The 22,842-nt window shown below is 43.0% G+C and overlaps 1 protein-coding gene across 1 annotated transcript in view; it reads right to left on the bottom strand.

Moving 5' to 3' along the window:
* LOC142750947 (START domain-containing protein 10-like) overlaps positions 1–22,842 on the bottom strand; it is a 54,107-nt gene that overhangs the window by 9,759 nt on the left and 21,506 nt on the right. The window lies entirely within an intron of this gene.

Here is a 22,842-nt window from a genome sequence, read left to right as displayed (position 1 = left end):
TCGTTATCGCGACAAACTCTCTCATGGGAAAGCACGAACACCATCCCATTTTATGCTTGTCTCCAGGTGTTACCTGATGTCAGCATTTTAATGAAGAATTATAATTATGTATTTGAAATATTCTTATGGTCTGCTATTGGCTGAATAAGAATTATTGGTCACATTGCCTCTGATTGGTTAACCTCAAGCCTACACCCCTTTTGAATGATATTATTGTAATTGAGTTTGGCTATAAACCCCCAGAGTAGTATTTTGAGCATACTAGCGTTTTATTTCTCCTCTCTCAATAGATATCGGTATGATATTTCCTGATTAGGATGCTAGATAAAGTTCCTGGCGTGAGTGTCTGCTGGAACACTCGTCTAAATTTCAGTCTAATATCTAATATATATTTTCAGCCATTGACTTCCACGAAAGATCCTCTCAAAAGTGTACTGTAGGTGCATCCTTGATGAAGCAGTGAAAAAAGTATTCCAGGGTATTGTTTGAATACAAATTGCCTGATTGTTCTAATTATTCTTGGTGTGAAATAAAAATTATAAAAAAATACAAAAAAAAAAAATACAAAAAATGGTAAGGCTATGGGTTGCTGTATATGGCCGCCAATATTCTGTGAGTAGGGCAGACATACAAAACAGAGATATCTCAGCCTGTGCTTGCTGAAAGAATGACATGAAAGCAATGAGGAATTCAAGTTTTCAAAAGGGGCTCTACTGTATCATTGGAACACTACCAAAACTAAAGAGTGACCATAAAAAGTAGTATTATGGATTTCCTTTAGGTTTTTCTCTAGATTGTTAGCATTGTCTGGAGTCTGATATACATTATAGTTGATAAATGTGACACTTCAATGAAACCAACTTGAATGGCATTGAACGCAACAAACAAGATATAAACAAAAAGGAAAAAATATTTGAAGATTATGATTATATACAGTACGTGCACAAACACACACATTGTGTGTGCGCGTGTGTATGTGTATAAATGTATATCATACACAACTAATCATAGTACTGTGGATGACCGTTATCAGGCATAACAAATAACGGAATACCGTTCACCGATACGTTAAAACCATCTGCCCAATATTGTGTAGGTCCCCCCTATTGCTGCCAAAACAGCTCTGACCTATCGAGGCCTGTTCTACATGAGACTTTTGAAGGTGTTCTGTGGTGTCTGGCACCAAGATGTTAGAAGCAGATCATTTGATTCCTTAAGGTTGCGAGGTGGGGCCTCCATGGATTGGACTTGTTTTTCCAGCACATCCCACAGATGCTTGATGAGATTCAGATCTGGGGAATTTAGAAGCAAAGTCAACACCTTGAACTCTGTCATGTCCCTCAAACCATTTCTGAAAACATTTGCATTGTGGTAGGTCGCATTATCACGCTAAGAGAGGCCACTGGCATAGGTAATATCGTTGCTATGAAGGGGTGTACTTGGTCTGCAACAATGTTTATGTAGGTCGTACATGTCAACGTAACATCCACATGAATGCCAGGACTCAAGACTTCCGTGCATTGTCAGGGGTGGGAATCTGGATGGATCTCCCAAATTGGTTGTTAAAATAAAAAACTGGTCTGTAGAACAGAAGAGTAGTAATGTTCCTAACCAGGTGCACATGACTCCATTTTATCTGCATCTTTAGGGTGCGGACGCAATGGAGCAGTCTAGCCCTGTCAAGGTAAGGGTACTAGCTGTTCCCTACCGTGCAATTCGGCACTCTACCCGTGATGCAGTCGGCACTCATTGCGCCGTATGCATCTTTCTGCTAGAGCGGGCATGGTCGTTTTGACCAGGCACGCATCGCTGGAGGACAGCGTTGAAACTGGAACATGCGAGTATGTATAGTTTATATGGGGGCATGGTGTATGGCACTATCTACAGGCAATCTGTAGTGGTAAATTCAAAAGGCACGTGTGCCATTTTTATGGGCAGAGTGTGTGGTGCATTATTTAACAGTGTGTGACATGATTGTATTTAGGAGCACAGTGTGTCTGGCTGTATATTCAGGGGCTCTGTGTGTGGTGCCATCATATTGAGGTGCACAATGATTTTATCTTCGTTTATAGGTGCAGATGTATTGGAAAAGTGAGAAACCGAAGAAATCTGAGGTACAAACTTTGCAGAGAGGAGTCGTGGCTGGGAGAAATTTAAAAAAAAAAAAAAAAAAAAAAAAAGAGAAAAAGAATCTGAGAAAACAGCACCTGTGAGTCACTGAAGGTAAATTTTTATTCTCACACTGACTGACCAATACTGTATTCACTGCATGATCTTAAGTGAGATTCAGGCCATACTGGGAGCTTTAATTTCATATAGTACAAACTTATATGGCAGGGGGTTAAACATAAATTTTCAAATGATCTTTGTACGGAGCTGTATTTTTGCTGGTATTGTATATATGTACTGATCTTTGTTCTGATACTGTACATGTACTGATCTTGGTTCTAGTGCTGTACTGATGCACGGAGCTTGGTTCTAGTGCTGTATAGATGCACGGAGCTTGGTTCTAGTGCTGTATAGATGCACGGAGCTTGGTTCTAGTGCTGTATAGATGCACGGAGCTTGGTTCTAGTGCTGTATAGATGCACGGAGCTTGGTTCTAGTGCTGTATAGATGCACGGAGCTTGGTTCTAGTGCTGTATAGATGCACGGAGCTTGGTTCTAGTGCTGTATAGATGCACGGAGCTTGGTTCTAGTGCTGTATAGATGCACGGAGCTTGGTTCTAGTGCTGTATAGATGCACGGAGCTTGGTTCTAGTGCTGTATAGATGCACAGAGCTTGGTTCTAGTGCTGTATATATGCACAGAGCTTGGTTCTAGTGCTGTATATATGCACAGAGCTTGGTTCTAGTGCTGTATATATGCACAGAGCTTGGTTCTAGTGCTGTATATATGCACGGAGCTTGGTTCTAGTGCTATATATATGCACAGAGCTTGGTTCTAGTGCTGTATATATGCACAGAGCTTGGTTCTAGCGCTGTATATATGCATGGAGCTTGGTTCTAGTGCTGTATAAATATATACACATACTGATCTTGGTTCTAGCGCTGTATATATGCACGGAGTTTTGTTCTAGTGCTGTATAAATGCACTGAGCATGGTTCTGGTGCTGTATTTATGTACGGAACTTTGTTCTGGTGCTGTATTTATGTATGGAGCTTGGTTCTAGTTCTGGTGCAGTATCTATACATTAATCTTGAATCTGATACTGTATTTGTACACTAAACTTTTGAAATTAGGGGGCACATAGCTGGAAGACTATTGTTCTATGTGTAATGAGCGAGTTTAGTACAACAAGTGTGAGCACTGTAGGTAGGGATATATGCTTTTGCAATTATATACGCAGTGTGGCAATCCAGTTAAATATTCTGGGATCCACACAAGCTTGGAAAGTTTGTACGATGTTATGGATATTAATATTTATTTAGAGTCCACATTAATATACAGCGTATTTGGAATATTAATTGTCTTATTTGATTAGAGTCGTAATAATAATTTTCCATGGTGTGACACCCCCATAGGCATATCTATATAGAAAGGTGGTGGGAGGGGGGGGGGGTTGGGAGTGGCACACACATTTTATAAGAAATTCCCCCATTAACCTTTGTGTGTATGTGTCAATAGTTCTATAAAAGATTGATCTTTGATGGTCTGGCTGCGCTTATGGCACCTACGGTATGGACCATATTTTTATAGCATATCTAAAAATGTTATAACAAACATTGATATTTAAAAAAACATTGCTAAGGCTCCGTTGCTACCAAATAGACAAAAAGAAAACAACAAAATCCATGTTTTGTTTGTAGTTTAATTTACTATCTTTTCAGAAAATAAAACTGGCGGAAAGTTTTGGGGAAATCGCTGATGCAAAAGTGAAAATTGCGTCCACAACGCGAGAACTTAGACTTAATGGCACAGACTGTGCTGGCCGTTAATTTTGGATTTTATTACACTAACTACATTACCTTAATTGATTTTTAACTAATGGTGCCGATACAATATGCTGTTGAGCCGCGGTAATTGCCACGCGGTTTTACCTCAAGTTATTCCGTGCATTTTTCTGCTTAGGTGTAGCACAAGGTTTTAATGTGCTTCACCTGTACAGATTGTGCGGTGTATGGGCACCTAGGGGTACATCCACACATAGTGGAAGAAAATGTATTTATTCCAAATACAGTTTTTTACCAGCATTTTAATTGTTTTAGTTTCCGATATATAAAAAAAAAAAAATTCCCCACTAAAAAAAACAACAAAAAAAACATGTTAGCGTACTCCTGTATGCTAGTACACTATACTGTATCACTATGACATAGGCTGTTGGGGCAACACTTTGTATACTAAGCCTGCGGTTAGGCAACACTGACAGCCCTCGGGTCCTTTCTAGGTCCCCAATGCCGAGTGCACAGGGGTTACCAAGTTCCCTATCGTTACAGCGGAAAACCCGATTGGGGTCCCATTTGATCATGTGGTGATCAAAGAAGAAGCTTGGCTTTCTCCATAAAGTGGAGCACTCACTCCAGGATGGCACAGGACACCCGTCCAGCACTTATACCACAGCTCTGTAAAAACACGGCGCTGTAGAATAAGGCCCTTTAATGACAACTGTCAAAAAGTGTATTGGCAGACATTAAGGGGTTAAGTTGCAGATTTTCACTACAGATTTCTCCCAGGCCAATTCAAAGGGTAAAATTCACTGCAAATCTGCATGCAATAGATCGGTTATAGATTTGTGGAGTCGCGCACCTGTGTAATCAGGACGTGACCAGTACAGGTTTTTCCAACCTCTAAACTTAAACAATGGTTTCTATTCAATTACTGCAAGCAGAGCTCTTGAAAAAGCATGAGGAATTGATATACAGTACAAAAGAATACTATAAAATTGCAGAAGTTTTCATTATAAGATTAAGTTTTATTTGCTAAAGCCAGAAAACCCCTTAAAAAAGGTCTACATGAAAAAAAAAAAAAAAAAAGTTTTAGCAAAAGAAATTTGCAGTACTTGCATACAGCAACAAAATGGGTTGTAGATTTAATTTACAAAAGGGTCTCTGAAAAACGACAGCCTTAGGCCCCTAGCAGACAACCGTAGCACCAGTATGCGATTACGGCTATAGCCGGGTGCCTGCGGACAGTCTCCCGCATTTGCGGGCCGTGCTCCCATTATAAAGTATGGCAGCACGGTCCGTAAAAAAAAAAAAAAAATAGGACATGTCCTATTGTTTGCGGGTCATTTTTACAGCCCGTACACCTTCCCGGAAATTACAGTCATAAATGGTGGATTAAAATTACGCCCGTGTACATGCGGCCTTAAGCAGATTTGCTTCTGTGGGCAACTGCTACATTTTTCCTTTGCCCTCGACTGACCACTAACAGTCCGCTCTTTCCTTTCAAAAGGAAAAGTCACTTTGGTTTTTGATTTTTTAAAAAGCGGTTGTCCAGTTTAGAAAACCCATTTTTTATACACCCCATTAGAGAATTCTGAGATGAACAAGCTTGTTCAAGGGCTGATTGTATAGTTTTAAATGACAAATTATTGTTGTTGGCAGCACATCTATTTGTGCAAAGAGGGAGATGTGCTGCCGACATTATAGAAATTTCTTGCGACGAGCGATCGTAGTAACGAGTGCTCGTCCCCATACTAGCTCCTTGTGAAAGGAGAAAACGAGCGCCGATCAACGAGCTGTCTCGTCTAACAGTGCTCGTTTACACTGCCCACGTCAGGCTGTGTTAGGGCCTGTTCACATCAGCGTTGGCTTTCCGTTCCGGGGTTCCATCGGAGGTTTCCGTCGGGTGAACCCCGCAACGGAAAGTCAAACTGAAACCACAGCTTCCGTCACCATGGATATCAATGGTGACGGAAACATTGCTAATGGTTTCCGTTCGTCACCGTTCCGGCAGGTTTCCGGTTTAACGACGGAATCAATAGCGGAGTTGACTGCGCTATTGATTCCGTCAGAAAAACGGAAACCTGCCGAAATGGTGACGAACAGAAACCATTAGCAATGTTTCCATCACCATTGATACCAATAGTGACGGAAACGGAAGCTGTGGTTTCAGTTTGACTTTCTGTTGCGGGGTTGACCCGACAGAAACCTCAGACGGAACCCCGGAACGGAAAGCGAACGGTGATGTGAACAGGCCCTAAGAGGACCTTTACTGCCAGATTTCCCTACAGATTACAACGGATTGCTGGGAGTCCCAGTAGGGGGACACTTATCAGTTTATTGTAAAGGGACCCTTCTAACAAGTAGGAATTGTCCAAAGCAGAGAACCCCTTTAATGTCTTGATAAAGTTGGTTTATGTGGCTCCCTGTTGCGGACAAGTGCAATTGAATATTTTTATTAATATCTTAGCCAACTCAAACCCTCTTATAAATGCTCCTATTGGTTTACGTTGGAAATCCGCCAATGTATGAAAAACATAATGCCTATAGCCCTTTGAAATTGGAGAAAACTATCCAAATAGAAGGTGCGTCAGATATCAAAGAATAACTCAATGGGTCATACTTCGGTCATTGCCTGTTCTGGGGTTGCTTTTTTTATGAGGTAGTCATCACAGAAGATTGAGCTCTGAGGTAACCAGAAACCATTACCTAGTAACCCAAACGGGTCCATGATACCAAATCTTCAGAGATGGTGTAAATAATTCATACAGCCCTCCTCCGCTGTGTCTCTGTATCCCTCAGTGCAGGAAGTGACTGCTTACGCAATGAATGGAGTGTCAGTGGCAGTCGTTAGGGTCACTTGAATATTTAATGAGTCTCCGACTCTGATGTTGAGTAATTAGAGAGCTGCCCTTTATTTTGCCTGTGTCCGCTTTGTTTTGATTATTTTTCACTCTTATTAATGCAGCAGTTTAATCTCAGTGGGTGAGCAGCTGAGGAAATGGTTGGAATATCAGGTGCCTGTGGAGTGCTCCGAGAATATATTACAGTTTTCCGAAGGCTCACAACTGGCCCTGGGATATAAAAGGTCTTAATTTTATAGACATGTGGAGAAGGTCAGTGCATAAAAAAGGCAAAAACACAAACAAACCATGGTACAACTATGATCAATACTAGGCACTGTGACAGAACAAAATATTACTGCTAAATTATAATGTAGTTGTATTAATTTTCTATAAATCGTAAGGCTAGGTACATGTAGCAGATTTTCCGTCTAGATTTGCAGATGAAAAATCCACAGCGAAATATAGTAGCAGCAAAACAGATCAGATTTGAACAAATCTCATCCACACGGTGCGGAAACTTTCCCTGCAGAAATTGATCTGCGTTGCAGATTATTACATCCGCAGCGTGTGAATTTCTGCTGCGCAAAGTACACCGATTGGTTGTGGATTCTCCACAGTCAATGAGGAAGAAATCTGCAAGCAAATTCAAGTGTTGGGGATTTTTCTGCAGATAACCTGCGGATCTGTAGCAAAATCCACAAGTCCAGATCATCTAAACAAAGTCTAAAATACAAAAAAAAAAACCAAAAACAAACATTATTTATATATACGCGGACACACACACACACAATTTTCCACACCGAGATTCGAGCATGCTGCAGATTTCCATACCCGCGGCACGGTCATTCTGTTCTGGATGATCACTGAAGATGTTAACCTTTTCAACGTAGAATGGTTGAAATCCGTTGCAATATCCACACGCAACACGTGCCGATTTTCCTGAAGAAACGCATTTGACGATCCGCTACGTTTGCAGTGGAGCTAACTCACCTCTCTCGGCACTTCCCTGCTGCTCTCTGTACACCTGACCTTTAATGATGTTATTTTGACATCTGACCTCTGCAGCCAATGACTGAACTGGTGATCGCTGGAGGCTGGTACAAGACCAGGGAAGCTGTGTTACGGGAACGCAAGGGAGGGGAATATGCGTTTTTTTACTTTAAAAAAAAAAAACAAAAAAAAACAAAACACACACTTAAAGAGGCTCTGTCACCAGATTTTGCAACCCCTATCTGCTATTGCAGCAGATCGGCGCTGCAATGTAGATTACAGTAACGTTTTTATTTTTAAAAAAAACAAGCATTTTTGGCCAAGTTATGACCATTTTTGTAGTTATGCAAATGAGGCTTGCAAAAGTCCAAGTGGGTGTGTTTAAAAGTAAAAGTCCAAGTGGGCGTGTATTATGTGCGTACATCGGGGCGTTTTTACTACTTTTACTAGCTGGGCGCTATGACGAGAAGTATGATCCACTTCTCTTCAGAACGCCCAGCTTTTGGCAGTGTAGATCTGTGACGTCACTCACAGGTCCTGCATCGTGTCGGACACATCGGCACCAGAGGCTACAGTCGATTCTGCAGCAGCATCGGCGTTAGCAGGTAAGTCGATGTAGCTACTTACCTGCAAAAGCTGATGCTGCTGCAGAATCAACTGTAGCCTCTGGTGCCGATGTGTCCTCGCTCGTCTGACACGATGCAGGACCTGTGAGTGACGTCACAGCGTGATCAGGCAGAAGCTGGGCGTTCTGAAGAGAAGTGCATGATACTTCTCAGAACGCCCAGCTAGTAAAAGTATTAAAAACGCCCCGATGTACGCACATAATACACGCCCAGTTGGACTTTTGCAAGCCTCATTTGCATAACTACAAAAATGGTCATAACTTGGCCAAAAATGCTTGTTTTTTAAAAATAAAAACGTTACTGTAATCTACATTGCAGCGCCTATCTGCTGCAATAGCAGATAGGGGTTGCAAAATCTGGTGACAGAGCCTCTTTACCACAGGGAAATACACACCAAATTTGGTGCGCATTTGCCACTGTAGTTTTTCCCGAATAAATTTTCTGCAGCAAATGTGCTTTGTGTGGTCACTGTATCCAATGAGCCATGTGTCAATCATTGCGAGGAACAGCTGCACGTACACAAAGTCAGCCGAACACAACGATTTTGGTGGATCAGACAACAATCTAATGTGTATGGGGGCCTATCATCTTCTCCCAGACAGCAGATGTCCGGGAAATAAAGGATAGAGCATGTTGGATTGGAACGTGCTTGACCCTTTGTTCCGGCAGTCGATAAGCTGCTGCCAGAGGTGTCTGGTAGCGGCTTCACATGTTTATGGTGGAGTCTGGTGGGAGTTGTGTCAAGTTTATGGCCAGCTTTGGAGCTGAACGACTGCCGTTTATTCCACCTCCAAAAAAATTATTTGGTCAACAGCCATCTCTATGGCAGGCTTGCATGTCAACTGAACATTTGTTTCTCCCTATCCCACCATAAACATGCAAAACGCGTAAAGTAGAATAGGGAGAAACAGGCATTTGGCTTAACGTAAGTACTTGACTAAGGTCACTATCACATTTGCTAATTTTGAATCAGTAATTGTAAGCCAAAAACCAAGTGTGGGTCTCCGGTGTCCAGGCCACAATTTGCCACTCTTCCTTGCCGTCCAACCCACAGCTCCTCTGCCGTCGCGCTCCTCCTGCTTCTCTTACCCTTTGTAGCATGTGTGCTCCGATACCCCCGCTCTTAAAATGCCAGCGCCTAGATACAACCTCCTTTACTGGGTATATAAAGGTACCCTCCCCATTGCAATTTGGTTCTTTAGTCTTGCTTGTTAGTACTGCTTTTCTGTTTTTAGTATTGAATTTACGGTTACTGACCCTGGTTGTAGTTGACCATCCCTGTCTGCCGCCTGCTCTGACATTTTGCCTGTTCACCGCGATGAACGTCTGTCATGAACTCTGGCTCTGCTAACCGTATTTGATTGTCTGCCGGAGTCCACATCCCTGTATAGAGATTAAGGGTATGTTCACACGACAGCGTCCGTAACGGCTGAAATTATGGTGATGTTTTCAGGAGAAAACACCCCCGTAATTTCAGCCGTAACAGCATGTGCAGGCGCTTGAACGCTGCGTCCATTACGGACGTAATTGGCGCTGCTTTTCATTGGAGTCAATGAATAACTGCTCCAATTACGCCCCAAGAAGTGACAGGTCACTTTGACGCGGGCATCCATTTACGCTCCGTCATTTGACAGCGGCACGTAAATATACACCTCGTGTGAACAGACAAACGTCAGCCCATTGCTTTCAATGGGCAGATGTTTGTCAACGCTATCGAGGCACATTTTTCGGATGCAATTCGGGGCAAAAACGCCCGAATTACGTCCGTAATTAGTGTGTGTGAACATACCCTGAGGCTGAACATCTAGCTATCCCTTAGGCTCTGCTCCCCAGGTTAGCCCCACACCCTGTATAGGCCCCATGACAACACGGAAGAGGTGCAAATCTTTCCATTCTACTTTTTCGGTGTTTAGGCTCCACTTCTAGTTTTGGCTTACACACAATTAAGGGGACTGTATGCATGTGAAAACTTATAATCAACTGGTCGTCTAGATAATTAAATAACCCCTTAATAAATTAACCACCAGCACTTGACTTCTTTGAATATGGGGTTGACCTGGGGGGGGGGGGTGTCGGCCGGCCACAGCTTTTTTTATTTGAAGTAATTAAATAATATTTTGTTAACCTTGCCAAAATATCAAGACTCTGAAATGAACTTAATCAAAGCTCAATGAAAAACCTGTATGCCTGCCTATTCCAAGGACTTGCAGGTAAATACCCTTCTAATACCACTAACTATGACAGAAAACAAATCATACAGCAAAATATACCAGTCAAGACACCACCGTGCCAAAAAGAAGTTTTTTCTTATCGCTGCTTTAGTGTTTTTTTTTTTTTGTTTTTAATGCATCCACACAAAAACCATGAACCATGTTCACTATAAGAGTATGTGCACACTGGCTATTTTCAGCCGTTTTTCGGGCAGTAAACGGGCCGAAAAATCGGGAGCAGAACGCCTCCAAACATCTGCCCATTGATTTAAATGGGAAATACGGCATTCTGGTCTCATGGGGCGTTTTTCAAAACGGCCGCGTGAAAGAAGTGCATGTCACTTCTTGAGCAGTTTTTCATAGACTCTATAGAAAAACAGCTCCAAAAAAATGGGCGTAAAAAAAGCAGCGAAAAATACGTTGCTAAAAAAAGAGCTGAAAATCAGGAGCTGTTTTCCCTTGAAAACAGCTCCGTGTTTTCAGACGTTTTTTGGTAAGTGTGTGAACATACCCTAAGTGTTCTCGTTCCTTTTTATTTTTTTTACAAGGTATTTTCATGTGTGCGGGTGCCCTATTGTTTTTTTGATGAGACAGCAAATGCAAAACAAAACAAACAGGTGCACAAATAGAGACATAAAATTAAAAAATTAAAAACACCATCACCACACACACACACCTCATGCTACCAGGGAGGGAGGGAGGGAAAAAGGTTCGGCCAAAAGAGGCTGATGAGGGAGGGGAACTATATACTACCATAAACTATCCCCCTTGCACTACCCATACAGCCTCCCCCTCCTAGAATAGCTGACTCACTGTAGAAAGGAGGGAGACCCCTACACTACTTCAACCATAATTAACCCCTTAGCCAGCAACAGTCGCAGGCTCAGCAGCTATACGCCTGTGAGCCTACAAAGTTTACGATCGGCTTCATGCCAGTATTATGGCATATGCCATATTTGCGAATTTTTGCCGTTTTACACCAACTTTAAAAAAAAAAAAAAAAAAAAAAAAGTGTCCGGCTCTAAGCGTAAGGGGTGGGGCCAGCTGCAGCCTGGCAAATTTACATTTGTTAGTTATTCATGAACAGCTTGACCACAATTTTCCATCTCCTTCAGTGAAACCCCTTTGTTGTTACATCAATGGGGGAACCAAGTCTTGTCATCTCATTATCTCTCATTCATAATTAATAGGAACAGAAAACGAGTCCTTTGAAACCACTGGCAGCATCTTGAGCAGCTATTCACAGCCAAGAGGAAACAAACTGTAGATTACAAAGATTGAGAGTCTAGGCGTTAAGTAGAAAACTATTAACCCCTTACTGGCTAAGAATAATTATTATTTTTAGAGCACCATCAACTTATGTAGCACATTACATAGCAGGATATTGTGGAAACACATTGTAAGGCTCAGTTAACATCTTGTTTTGCAGGCACGTCTGAGTTATATGTCATGATTATTCCCCAACGTATGCCACTGCATAGCATAGTGGCATATGACAATTCACTGCCGTTGTAAAAATATATATACCGCGTGGTACATGTTTTTTTTTTTACTGTGTCCGTCTGCATAGAAAAGGGTAGTAAATCTCGCTTTTCTATAGTTATAAAATAGGTATGCCATCATATACTGGTCCAGCATATGCCAAAAGGACACTTTAACATACACGGTTTGCATAGGTGGCTATGGGAACGTCGAAGTAAACATCAGGGAATACTCCCGGCGTTTACCACCCACGTGCCTGAAAAACGAGGTGTGAACTGAGCCGAACAGTTAAAAAAAAAAAAGACTGTGCCATACCTCCCAACTTTTGAATCTTGAAAAGAGGGACATTAAGCCACGCCCCCTAACCACGCCCAATATCTCGCATAAGCACAGCAAATCACACCCAGCTCCTCCTTCATATAACAAGAGCATATTCTCACTGCGGATCTCTAGATCTATATCTTACAAAAAAACCCTATATGGATATTATAAATATTATGGATCCGATTACATATGCTTTGTTTTAGTAACTTGGATATAACATTTGTTGAGAGCGAGAGAGCGATTTGATATTGGATAGAAAGGAGAAATGTGTTTTTCTTTTTTTTTCTTTTTATTACCACCATTATTACCTGCCAGGAGAGGGAGAAGTTACAGCAGTCCAGGGAGGGGGGCAGGAGAGGTGGGGGCGCGAGAGGGGGAGCCGCAAAAAGAATGTCCTGCGGCTTCGTTCTTCTCCTCTCCAGTGTTCCGCTTCGGTGTGTCTGCTGCACTCTGCTCCCTTGCTCCAGGCAGACTGCTGTGCAGGCAGAGTCATTGCAGGGGGGCGTGGCTGGCAACAGGGAGGGTCCGGGGTAGGGCGGGACATTGCTCAGAACGCCGGTGAGAAAACGGGACTGTCCCGCCGGATCCGGGACGGTTGGGAGGTGTGCACCGTGTGCTACAGACAAATGAAAAAAAAAAATATGGTGAAGGCAGTGTTGTAATACCGATTGGGGGACTCTTTAGATCAGGTTATATGCTTGTCTGCAGAGGTAAGTTTTCAGCAAGCGTTTGGAGAGTTGGAGAATATTGGATGGATTAAGGAAGGGAGTTGTAGGACAGAAGGGAGGCACAAGAGAAGCCTTGTATGCCAGAGGAGTGTAAGGAGGGGATTAGAGTGGTAGAGAGCAGGTGGTCATTGGCAGAATGGTGGTTGGATGTGGGGTGGCATCTGTGAATTAAAGAAAAAATAAAAAGTAAAGACAGAGCAGAATTGAATAGGGCTTTGCAAGTTAAAGTGGGGTTTGGAATTTGATTATTTTTGTGATGGGCAGACGGTGAACACAGTGACTGATGGGATGGCAGAGGAACGGAAGACGACGTAGTTGAGCAGTGGTAGGCAACTAAGGGCACCATTGGGCACTGACTAAGCTGCTAATAATGCGTTACAGTGCATGGTGTAAAAGTCTGAAGCTCCCAGAAAGCAAATCCGCCAGCCTAAACTCTGTGCAGACAGAGACAGCAAGGAATGTAGGGAGATTTCCGTTTTGAAGCCAGCAGAATTGTTAATGCAGCCTGCCCTGTATACAAGCTATAAAACTCAGGATCAGAACAAGATGAATGTAATGTATATACAAAGTTCTTTAATATAAGATGGTTTCCATCGTAAGACGTTAAATGGTGTTTGAAGGTGAATCTCTACTCAATTACGAATTATTATTGCGCCTTTCATTTCACACTTCAGTAATGTTTTGCTTTTGCTGACTGCGCACTACCATCCACTTTTTTTTTTCTCTCTTTCAAAAGAAAAAAGACTAAACTTGTTCTTAATTAGAAGACTTGAGTATTTTCTGCCAGTGCTGCAGTTATTTGGCTGGCGAGTTCAGACCTTGGAATAGATCTCCTCAGAACACATACAGAATTAGCCTCTGGAGAAAAAGGTTTTCTTCCATCCTGGAATAATCTTTGAGTGGCCCAAAGCATCTTGAAGATAAAACTGACCAAAGGAGTAACAATAAAAACCAGACTTGGTTTGTTTTAGACAAAAGGAGAAAATCTAATATCACATAATGAGATATACAGGGTAATTCAAAAAGGATGGTGCAAAATGATAGCCTTGGTATTCATAACCAAGAGAAAATAAAAATTTTATTAACCTGAAAAGACACACTAAGTTTTATCTATACACTACAAATGCTCAAACATCTTTGTTGTAAGCCATACAGATTACAATTATCTTCAGGAGCTGAAACCAGAGGACAAACCAGAACGCCTTGACTTTTGCATTAACTTGCTGGGCCGATTGGAAGAGGACGAATTCACGGACAGGTTGGTGTTCAGCGATGAGGCTACCCACAATAGCCAGATCTAACACCCTGCTACTGCTTTCTGTGGGGGTACATCAAGTGCATCTGCCCTCCCAGCCACAGGATCTGAACGACCGGAGACAACGCATCAATGAAACGGTGGAGTCCATATTCAAGGATATGCTGGCACGTGTCTGGACAGAACTAGACTACCGCCTAGACATCTGCCGTGTCACCAATGGAAATCACTTTGAACATAGATAAAGCTTTGATAGTTAGTGTGTCCTTTCATGTGAATAAATTAGTGCCATGTTCTTTCGGTTATGAATAGAGAGACTAATTTTGCACCATCCTTTTTGAAATATACATACACACACCAGTGGCAGATTAAGTAGACTATAGGCCCTGGGCTGTTCCACAAACTTTGGCCCCCCTTCCCCACCACTGCTCTGCCATCTCTATAGTAAACACCACCGTTTTGTGCGAGCATTGACAAATGGGTGTTACGATTCCCCTTGTCAAAGGGCGGTGTCCCTACATACTGACAGTCTCCAACCATCACTGACTGTATCACACTGCAGTGACACATCCTCTTGACAATTGGAAGTGGAACACGCATTTGTCTATTAGTCCTGGGCACACAGACTTTATGTGGAATATAAGGATTTCCTTCAACAGATATGTTAGGAGAGGGGACAGATCCTCTATAGAAACAGTGACTCACAGGTGATGTCTTCCCTGATGGTAGTCACTCTTTTCTTCTCAATCTGACAGACCGCTATGGCGATTTCTCCTGATGAGACATCTTCTGCAGCAATTCCCAACCTCTATAGAAACACAAGAATTCAGACACCAAGGCCCAGGACCATACATTAAAGGGGGTGTCCGGGCACGGACCGGTTTTTCATACTGATGACCTTTTGATGTGCCCAGACAACCCCTTTTACTAATAAATTGGAATGCATACAGACCCGAGACCTTCTAAAATTATTGCCGCCCCAGACCACCCTATGCAAATACAGACCCCAGAACAAGCACCCTAAATACAGATCCCAGACCTGACCCCTAAATACAGACCCCCATAAACTAATAGACAATACCTGATGCTCTAAACTAATACAGAATCCAGACCCCCATAAAACTTAGCGCTCAGACTCCCTAAATATACAGACCCCAGACCTCCTAAATGCAGACCCCCTAAACAGACCCCAGACCCCTTAGACAAGTCCATGATCCCCTAGACTTACCTCACAGCTCACCTTAGGTCTTCTCTCTTGCGGCTGTTGTAGGACATGCGGTCATGTGACCAGCAGGTCTCTAATCAGTAACAAGAACTGCAGATATAAGGTCACATGACCTTTATGTCTGCAGGTCCTTTACAGGACATACACAATGCAGTTGTGTTACGGTTTTTGCCGCGATTCGCGACAAAAACGCATTGTACTTGGGGCGGCCATGAGCCCCCAGGTGGGCCGCCCAAAACGCCCAATGATGATCCGCCATTGATACATACACACTTAATGAATTAGAATATCAAATTAATTTCAGTAATTCAATTCAAAAAGTGAAACTCATTATATAAATTCATTATACACAGTGATCTATTTCCAACATTTTTTTTCTTTTAACCCCTTCCCTCTTTAGCCACTTTTGACCTTCGTGACAGATCCCATTTTTCAAATCTGACATGTTTCACTTTATGTGGTAATAACTTCGGAATGCTTTAACCTATCCAAGCGATTCTGAGATTGTTTTCTCGTGACACATTGGACCTTATGTTACTGGCAAAATTTGCTCGATACATTCAGTATTTAAATGTGAAAAACACCAAAATTTGCATTTTTCTAGATTTAAATGTATCGGCTTGTAAGGGCTGATTCAGACGACCGTGAATTGCGTCCGTGCAGGTCGCGTGGTTTTCACGCTGCACGCATGGCCCAATAGAAGTCTATGGGCCAGTGTAGACAGTCCGTGCTTTTTGCGCAGCGTTTGTCCGCTGCGTAAAAAGCGCGGCACGTTCAATATCTCTGCGTATTTCGCGCATCACGCACCCATTGAAGTCAATGGGTGCGTGAAAACCACGCAGGTCGCACGGAAGCACTTCCGTGCGAACTGCCTGTTTCGCGCAACAGCTGTCAAAAGGATGAATGTAAACAGAAAAGCACCACGTGCTTTTCTGTTTACAAACATCCAAATGGCGTGTCATAATGATGGCGGCTGCGCGCAAAGCACGCAGCCGCGCATCATATGATGCTGCCTCACGGAGCAGGTAAGTGGCTTTTGCGCAGGCAAAACGCTGCATGTTTTGCGTGCGCAAAAACGCCACGGTCGTCTGAATCAGCCCTAAGACAGGCAGTTATACCACACAAAAGAGTCACTAATTAACATCCCCCATATGTCTACATTAGATTGACATCATTTTTTGCACATCCTTTTATTTTTCTATGACATTACAAGGCTTAGAACTTTAGCAGCAATTTCTCACATTTTCAAGAAAATTTCAAAAGGCTATTTTTACAGGGGCCAGTTCAGTTGTGAAGTGGCTTTTAGGGCCTTATATATTAGAAGCCTCCAAAAAGTCACCCCATTTTACTTCAAGTCACCCCTCAAAGTATTCAAAACAGCATTTAGAAAGTTTCTTAACCCTTTAGACGTTTCACAGGAATTGAACCAAAGTAGAGGTGAAATTTACAAATTCAATTTTTTGTTGTCGAAGAAATTCATTTTTAATCCATTTTTTTTTTTGTAACACAAAGTTTTACCAGAGAAACGCAACTCAATGTTTATTGCCCAGGTTCTGCAGTTTTAGGAAATATCCCACATGTGGCCATAGTGTGCTAATGAACTGAAGCACCGTCCTCAGAAGCAAAGTAGTACCTAGAGGATTTTGGGCCTCCTTTTTATTAGAATATATTTTAGGCACCATGTCGGGTTTGAAGGGCTCTTGCAGTGACAAAACAGTGGAAATCCCCCCAAAAGTGACCCCATTTGGGAAACTACACTCCTTGGGGAAATGATCTAGGGCTATAGTGAGCATTTTGACCCTACAGGTTTATTGCAGAAATTACTGGAAGTAGGCCGTGAAAATGGAAATCTACATTCTTTCAAAGAAAATGTAGATTTAGCTAATTTTTTTCTCATTTCCACAAGGACTAAAAGGAGAAAAAGCACGCAAAATTTGTAAAGCAATTTCTCCTGAGTAAAACAATACCCCATATGTGGTAATAAACGGCTGGTAGGACACACGGCAGGGCTTAGAAGGGAAAGAGCGCCATTTGGATTTTTGGAGCTCGAATTTAGCAGGAATGGTTTGTGGAGGCCATGCAGAGCCCCTGTGGCGACAAAACAATGAAAACGCACAAAAAGTGACTCCATTTAGGAAACTACACCCCTTGAGGACTCCATCTAGGGGTGTAGTTAGCATTTCATAGAATTTATTAGAATTGGGCAGTGAAAATAAAAACAATCTGTTTTCTTCAATATGACATAGCTTTACCTCTACATTTTTCATTTTCTCAACAAATAAAAGAAAAAAAGAACCCCAACATTTGTAAAGTAACTTCTCTGGAGTATGGAAATACCCCACATGTGGTCATAAACTGCTGTTTGGGCACATGGCAAGGAACAGAAGAAGAGTGGCGGCATTTGGCCCACAGATTTTGCTGGATTGGTTTCTTGACACCATGTAGTCTTTGCAAAGCCCCTATAGTACCAGTACAGTGGAAACTACCCAAAAGGCACTCCATTTGTGATACTATACCCCCTGAGGAATTAATCTAGGTGAGTAGTGAGCATTTTGACCCCACAGCCGTTTCATTTATTTGAATTGGGCAGTGAAAATAAAAATTCAAATTTTTTTTCCAATAATGTTTCATTTTCTCAAAAAAATAAAGCAGAAAAAGAACCCCAACATTTGTTAAGCAATTTCTCCCGAGTGCGGCAATACCCCATATGTGGTTATAAACTCATTTTTGAGCACACGGCAGGGCTCAGAAGGGAAGGAGTGCCATTTGGCTTTCAGAGTACAGATTTTGCTGGATTGGTTTCTGGTCGCTATGTAGCATTTGCAAAACCCCTATGGGACCAAAACAGTGGAAACCCCCCAAAAGTGACTCCCATTTTGGAAACTACACTCCTCAACGTATTCAACTAGGGGTGTAGTGAGCATGTTAACCCTGCAGGTGTCTAGCATAAATTAGTGTGCACTCAATATTGCAGAGTGAAAGTGGGATTTTAATATAGACATGCCAATATGTGGTGCCCAGCTTGTGCCACCATAGCAAGACAGCTCTCTAATGATTATACTGTGTTTCCAGGTTTTAGAATCACCCTACATGGGGCCCTAATCTTTTGCCTGGACATTTGACAGGGCTCAGGAGTGCGAGAATATCATACGAAATTAAGGCCTAATCTGGCGATTTACACTGAATTGGTTCACAATTGCAGAAGGGGTGTAGTGAGTATTTTCACCCCACAGGTCTTTTCCATAAATAAATGCGCTGCGTATGGTGCAAAAGTAAAAAATGAAAACATTTTTCCCCAGAATTGTCAATTCAGTGGCAAGTAGGTCGTGCCCAGCTTATGCCAATGTAGACACTCCAAAAATTGTTAAAAGGGTTCTCCCGGGTATAGCGGTGCCATATATGTGGAAGTAAACTGCTGTTTGGGCACGCTGTAGGGCTCAGATGGGTGGGAGCGCCATTTGGCTTTTGAAGCGTAGATTTTGCTTGGTAGTAGTTTTGTTTGAGTATTACTGGTGTTTCCGTTTATAATGTGGGGGCATATGTAAACTGCACAGAGTATATCAGGGGCATAGTCAGGTGGTATAATAATGGGATAAATAATAAAATAATCCATAGATGTGTATTACGCTGTGAAGCAATCATTTCTGCACAGGCCGGCGTCGCACTGATAAATGGCCCTTTACTACCCCCCTTTTGGTCCACACGCCACACCTTTGCAATTTGCGGAATTTTGCCAGGAAGAGTTATCCTGGTATAATACGGATGCCCTCGCTTCTAGCAGATATGTTTGGGCCCTCCCCTTCCTGGTTCCCTAATTTTAGGGCACCGATAAATCTCCTCTTGAAACAGACGAAATGTTCCCCTCTGATCTGCACAACTGCATATTTTTTATTTCCTGACTTATGGAAGACTTAGAGGCTCTGTCACCACATTATAAGTGGCCTATATTGTACATGATGTGATCGGCGCTGTAATGTAGATTACAGCAGTGTTTTTTTATTTAGAAAAACTATCATTTTTGACGGAGTTACGATTTATATTAGCTTTATGCTAATGAGTTTCTTAATGGACAACTGGGCGTGTTTTACTTTTTGGCCAAGTGGGCGTTGTACAGAGTGTATGACGCTGACCAATCAGCGTTATACACTTCTCTCCATTCACTTACACTGCACATAGCGATATAGCTATGTCGCTATGTGCAGCCACATAAGGGCATGCCCCCACGTGGCGGATTTCCTCCGCAACTGTCCGCATCAATGCCGCACCTAATCCGGGTTGCGGATTACGGCTGCGGATCTGCCCAAAATGTGCAGTAAATTGATGCGGACTAGCTGCTGCGGACTGCGGAAAAAGTGCTTCCCTTCTCTCTATCAGTGCAGGATAGAGAGAAGGGACAGCACTTTCCCTAGTGAAAGTAAACGAATTTCATACTTACCGGCCGTTGTCTTGGTGACGCGTCCCTCTTTCGGCATCCAGCCCTACCTCCCTGATTGACGCGGCAGTCCATGTGACCGCTGCAGCCTGTGATTGGCTGCAGCCGTCACTTAGACTGAAACGTCATCCTGGGAAGTCGGACTGGAGACAGAAGCAGGGAGTTCTCGGTAAGTATGAACTTCTATTTTTTTACAGGTTGCTGTATATTGGGATCGGTAGTCACTATCCAGGGTGCAGAAACAGTTACTGCCGATCGCTTAACTCTTTCAGCACCCTGGACAGTGACTATTTACTGACGTCTCCTAGCAACGCTCCTGTAATTCCGGGAGCCCCATTGACTTCCTCAGTCTGGCTGTAGACCTAGAAATACATAGGTCCAGCCAGAATGAAGAAATGTCATGTTAAAAAAGCAAGACGCATCCGCAGCACACATAACATGTGCATGACAGCTGCGGACTTCATTGCGGAATTTAGAATCTCCATTGAAGTCAATGGAGAAATTCCGCCATGAGTCCGCAACCAGTCCGCCACTGCTCCGCAACAGACAGAGCATGCTGCGGACACCAAATTCCGCTCCGCAGCCTATGCTCTGCAGCGGAATTTTACGCATCGTCTAAACGAACACTTCTAAATTTAAGTGGAAGTCAATGGAGAAACGGCTCCGCTGCGGATTAACGCTGCGGAGTGTCCGCAGCGGAATTCAAGTGAAATTCCGCCACGTGTGAACACAGCCTAAAACACACTATAACGTTACTGCAGTGTCCGGACAATGAATATACATTACCTCCAGCCAGGACCTGATGTGTGTTCAGAATCCTGTCACTTCTGTAGCGTCTGAGATTTACAGCAAGGCAAGCGTAATCTCGCGAGATTACGATGTAACCTGTCATTTCAAACGAGATTACGCTTGCCTTGCTGCAAGTCTCACAGAGACGCTACAGAAGTGACAGGATTCTGAATACACATCACGTCCTGGCTGGAGGTAATGTATATTCATTGTCAGGACACTGCAGTAACGTTATAGTGTGTTTTATGTGGCTGCACATAGCTATATCGCTATGTGCAGTGTAAATGAATGTTGAGAAGTGTATGATGCGGATTGGTCAGTCATACACTCCTCTGTACAACGCCCACTTGGCCAAAAAGTTCAGCTCGTCTGCATTGTTGGGTCTGGTGTCTCATCTTCCTCTTAACAATACCCCAAAGATTCTCTATGGGGTTTAGATCAGGCGATTTTGCTGGCCAATCAAGCGCAGTAATACTGTGGTTATTAAACCAGGTATTGGTACTTTTGGCAGTGTGGGCAGGTGCCAAGTCCTGCTGGAAAATGAAATCCGCTTCTCCATCAAGCTTGTCAGCAGAGGCAACCTGGGCCTCCATAACATCTCAGCAGTGCAACGGGCTGATCGCCTCCATGCCACGCCGCACTGATGCAGTAATTCATGCAGAGTCGGCGCCCCGACCAAGTCTTGAATGCATATACTGTACATACTATTCAGTAGGCCAACATTTGAGTATTAAAAATCATTTTTGAAATTGGGCTTCTATAATATTAATTACATTTTCTGAGACACTAAATGTAAAATATATATATAGTGTAGTGTCTAGTTAATTTAATGAGAAGAATAATTCAAATAGAAACTAGGAATTGTTAACAAATACAGATGTAGCCATCTTTATCTTGACTTCGTGCATTAAATACAGTGTCAAGCAACTTTAACTTGACTTTTTCAATGGGTTTTGTTGTGATATCACTCTGCAGCAAGTTATTAGAGTCAAGATAAAGATGGCTACATCCGTATACAGTAGGGCATACAGACAGGTACAAAACTGCTGCAGAAAGATTTCACATGATAGTTAAAAGGGTTATCCGGAGGAAAAAGTTACAGAGCATTGATTTCCTAACATAATTGTATCGACTGCGGTTGTGGACCACGGCTCACCATCAGCAGATGGCCGCGACCACAGCCTCCTGGCCGTGTGCCAGAATCTCCCTCCCCAAAAACGCCAGCTCACATGGCCTTCCCACTGGTCATTGTGGTGCATGCTCGTCCCCGTTCTTAAAAGGCCAGCGCGTGCACTCACTAAGGGTTCCCTAACCTATCCCCAGATTACCCTAAGCTATAAAAAGGGCTTCTCTATTCCACTCATTGCATGAGCATTGTTCCCGTCTACCCATGATGCAATTGATCCCTTAGTTGTATCCGGTTGCCAGAGTTCCCGTGCCCTGCAACCTGTATCCCGTGCAGTGTTTGTTCCTGAGCCTTTTCTAGTGTCAGGTCATCTGCCACACCTGCTGTTATACACCACGTCTAGTGTAGTCTGCCACTCCTGGTATCATCCGCCATGTCTGGCGCTACCTTCCCCGTCAAGTTCCATCTGTGCCAAAGCCTCTGATACAGTCTGGACTCAGGAACCCTAGTGCTAGAACTTTGTATAGACGGACTTGGCCAGCTGCCACTCTACTACGGCGGAGCGGCCTAATGGGTCCACATACCCCTAGATCGTGACAATAAGAATGCACTTACTAATATACTTGTACTTCAATTCTGAATGGTACTGCCAGATCAATACCCAGTGACGTGGACCCGGAAGTTGCATCTCCTGCCGATAGGCATGATACCACCGCCGTCTTATACACCCTATATAGAGGGACAGCATTTGCTGCCCGTTAATTCCACACACGGCATGAGTCACCCATACAGCAGTGCGGCTAATGACGACGACAGGCAGGAGACCGATCAGCCGCCGCTCCACAGAGTCCACACTCCGAAGAAGCATCTTAATCCATAGCTTTCAGCACACAGGTCTCTACCAGGGCCCTACTCTGAATCCACT

The sequence above is a fragment of the Rhinoderma darwinii genome, chromosome 3, assembly GCF_050947455.1.
Source record: "Rhinoderma darwinii isolate aRhiDar2 chromosome 3, aRhiDar2.hap1, whole genome shotgun sequence".
Taxonomy (NCBI): domain Eukaryota; kingdom Metazoa; phylum Chordata; class Amphibia; order Anura; family Rhinodermatidae; genus Rhinoderma; species Rhinoderma darwinii.
Note: the sequence above shows the minus strand (reverse complement) of the source record. Positions and strands in the feature narration are given on the sequence as shown.